Source organism: Cibotium barometz, chromosome 12, assembly GCF_041138505.1.
Source record: "Cibotium barometz isolate CiBa-2024 chromosome 12, ASM4113850v1, whole genome shotgun sequence".
Taxonomy (NCBI): Eukaryota; Viridiplantae; Streptophyta; class Polypodiopsida; order Cyatheales; family Cibotiaceae; genus Cibotium; species Cibotium barometz.
The window spans coordinates 2,287,501-2,291,902 of NC_141057.1; positions in this window are offsets into that span (position 1 = coordinate 2,287,501).

Genomic DNA, 4,402 nt, shown 5'->3' on the forward strand with positions numbered 1-4,402 from the left:
TGAACTAGGAGTTACTGGCTTTAAATTAAACTAGGGGTAAACACTTAGTAATCTAGGATTCCATACTCCTTCAATATTCCCATACTCCTATCAGGGTCCTTATTTATCATAGAGGTAGATTTATTCTTAGCTACATTTTGGAAAGGTCTTTTGTATTCATGTTCTTGCCTTTCTTTCTCATAACACCTCTAGTAATGTTTCTCTTGTTTGATGTTTTTTTAATAGAAGGGATGGAGTGCGTCGGTGACTACATAAGTCACTTCCGGTGGTCAAAGGTTGATTCAGATAATGGTTCGAGCACCTATGAAACAAGCGACCATGAAATTGATGACTCAAGCTCCTATGAAACAAGTGACCCTAAAAGAGATGAAGATCAAACTCAAGTCACCATTACGAGCTTAAAACAGCTAAGCAAACAAAGAATCTTCTCTCGACTTAATCCACATCAATATGTTTCTCCCACATTCTATTCTTTCAATCAACAAAGTTATGACTTAATGAAGGTGTGGATCCAAAAAAGCAGCTCAATAACCTTGGAGGCTTTGAAGTTGTGTGATAGTAGAGGCATGCTTGATTTAAAGAGATGGGGGAAAATGAAAGACAACCTATGCCTTGAGCAAAATGAAGATGGTACTTATTATCTTTGCTTAAGTTCACCGCCAAAATCGAAGATCTCCTACATAGAGGAGTATGAAAGCATTGTGTAAGAATGTCACACAATGGGAGATGGAACATGTCATCTAGGGATAAATGATGCTCTTCAAAATATTAAGTCCACGTGGTGTGTGGACATTAAAAGGCAGGGAATTCCTATCACATATGTGAAGGACCTTCTCAATGTTTGTGAACGTGCAAGATGGACCAAAAGTCACAAAGTAACTCGACCACTTCCCAAAAACAATAGTACTCTACTTCTTAAGCATGAAAGGAGTGTAAATGTATCACATGTGGATCAAGCTTTGATCGAGATTATGATTGAGCAAAAAGTAAGGTTAGTTATGGTTTTCTCTATTAATAACCATGGAAAATGCAAGGCAGTCGTTGATTATGCATGCCATAGAGGTAGGAAACCACGTAGGAGGAACCAAAAAGAGACTTAGGAGGTCAAAGAGATGTGGTTGCTTGTTCAAGGTAAGAGTACAATATTTTATTGATACAAAAAATGCTTCCATTTCATTGCATCCTCTTCATGAAAAGGACATATCGCTGGCACACGTGAGGATCTTTATCATTTACTAGTACACCCAAATGTCATTGAGTGTTGCATGATGACGTGGGTAGCTCACGACATTTCGCAAAGATGTCTCTATCAAAATAAAAATTACATTATAGAAATCCTCTCTTGTTGATCAAGTAATCTACAGGTAAAGGGAGATTTCTATGATATCATACCAAATTCGCAATCAAGGTACCATCTATGTAACTACCTTTAAGTGGTTTATACCTTGTATATGCTATGTGTAATTGTTAGTTGATTGGCATTTCTTTCCAAATGTAGAGAAGATCTCAAAAGATGACTGGACCACCATGTGGAGTGAGGCTTGCATGTTGTAGAAACAAGGCAAGGTAGGTGTTATATTCTTGTTCCATAAAAATATTTAGATCGTGATAAGTGGGTATACTAACCTCCCTCCTATATTGCTAGGTGTGCTATTGCCAACCTTACAATCCTCAAGCAGTGAATGATAAAGATAAACCATTCATTGTTATTATTCAAGATAAGTGGATGCTAGACATGGCAATGCATTTTTCTATGCATAATTCATGGGCTATTGAAGGTACTTTTAAGACAAATATATTTGTTCTTCCATTATATGCCACAGTCTTGCCAAACCAACATGGTATAGGTATACCCATTAGGCTTATGATGTGCACCAATGATCCATGCTCATACCATGAAAGTATTTCCCTAAAGATAACCCTAAATATAGTTCTCTCTAGGATGAAAAATGTTCAACCTGTGGCCCTTCTTATTAATAAATCCCAAACAAAGCTTCAAGCTTTTGATGAGGTGGTCTAAGAAGACCATGATTGTTGGAAGTATGATAGCTTGGGACTTCGCAAACAAGTCTCTTGTCATATTATTATGTGTTGGTTTCAATGCAAAGAAAGCATGGGTGGAGAACCTTCTCCCAAAGGTATGGCATGGTTTGAATGTGTGTGCTCTTTGTTTTTATTGCACAAGTATCTTTTAATTCAAAAACCTTGCCATTAGGACCTCAATGGAAGGCTTCTTGGGCCCTTTTATTTGGCAGTTTAAGGGAGTCAAACCTTTTCTCTTAAGAAGAAACGTTTTCTAATTAGAAGCTTCAAAACGGCTACTTTATTCGAATTTGAATTTTGGGGGGGAAATGGAATTTAAAATCTAGCGGATAAAACCATATCATGTAACATATCTATGGAAAGCTCTTGATGCGTAGATCACGGATCTGTAATCTCTGCTCAAATCGGAGCTTGTATGTAGAAGTTATGGAGGTCCAAAAATTGTAAAATTGTCCCCCCCCCCCTTTTTGGGGAAAAAGTGCACCCTTTGACCGCTCTTACACCTCTCTTAAAAACCCAACATTTCAGTCCACATGGCAACCCCCCATTTGGCTATTCCTTAATCACCTTGATTAGGCTTGGGCAAATTAAAGAGCCCAAGAAGACCCCATTCACCTTGATTAGACTTGGGCAAATTAAAGGAGTTGCAAGATCATCTCTACTCTTCAATGACAAGGCTTATATACAGTGTCATTGAATTTGATTTTGATCAAAACTATCAAGGCCTTCTACAATACTACGCTGCGTACGGGAATGCGCAAAGATATGTGACAAATGGGTGGTCTGGGCATGATTGTCCTTAGCGCAAGAGATGGCCCAAGTATAGTTGTCTATTCAATTATGAAAATGTAGACACAACAAACTTGGTTGAGAGATTATGGCAATATGTAAAGTACACTCTATTGGATGCACACATCACAATAGGTCTATCCTAGATCTTCTACATGCTATTATGGGTGATTCTACTAGTGGCACTCGCATGGGTGGGACTTTGTTGGAGTTTTTTAAGCAAAAACAAGAAATAGGTAACTAAATTTTCAAATGTGTTAATTGTTTTGGGTTGATTGCTTCTTATAACATGTGGGTTTGATGTTCTACTTGACTCGGAGCGCTTTAATATCCATGGATCGTCAAAGAACCACACCACGAGACTACAAGAAGGGGAGAAAATATTACAACGATATGAGAATGATCCATCTTCTTTGCCGATTATAAATGCCATGAGGTTATTGTTCAAGATCCAAAGTGTTTCTACTCCAAGTCATTGGTATTATGTGAGCATGCAATGCAATTATTGTGATTGCTCAAATTTGACAAGTGCTTGCAAACACCTCTATGCACTATGTCTAATCATAGAGAAGCGCAGGACACAAATGCAAATGATGTACAAGATGTTGAAAGTGTTATGGAGAACAATGTGGCAACCTCAAGTTGCGGTGTGGATAATAGTAAAGTCATGGTTTGTGTCAACGAAGTGAGAGACATCCTTTCCAAGATTGAAGGATAAATAGAGCACACTGATTCTTCTCAAAAAATTGCCTTCATGCATCAACACTTGCAAGGAAATTCTAATGAGAACTTTTGCGCCGCCCAAAGTGAAAGAAATGCCTATGAGAGAGGAAGCATTCGCCAAATACAAGCAAATGTGACTCAAACAAGGCTTGGACATGGAAAGAAGCTAAAGTTGTGTGCTACATCGGAAGAGAAAATTGAGATAGGGTCTTCCTAATCCACAAAGAGAGCTTCTGTAATAACTGGTATATTACGAAGGAAGCATCAACGTGGCAGATATCACGTTCAGGAGAAACCACGGATTTGGTGTCCACATTGTTATACCAAAATTTTTATGGTAGATCCTAGGGTTACCATCACATGCACCACACGCCATGCACTATTTCAGCAAGGCATGCTCCTATTGGTGTGTAGAGGGATTTCTACTGAATAAGCATGTGAAAATATGTGATATCGCAAACAACTAATATATGATGCAAAATTTCAGCATGCAAGTATGGGGAATCCCCAAATAATGAGAGGTGCTTCACACTAGTTCAAGAAGATGGTGGAGTCCTTTGTAATGTTTTTGCATCCGAATGGAGGCTTGTACTCTTGTAATTGTTTTTTTGTAATGCCACTCTTAAGGTGAATTGATTGTCATTCTCTCTCTCTCTCTCTCTCTCTCTCTCTCTCTCTCTCTCTCTCTCTCTCTCTCTCTCGTTAAATTTACAGCAATGTGATGAGCTATGGTGGATCAAATGCTAGAATCAACATCATTAGAAAAGAGATTAGATAATAATTAAGATGTGATTAGTGAGTAATTAACTGATAGCTTAATGTAGGCTAGAATCAACATCATTAGAAA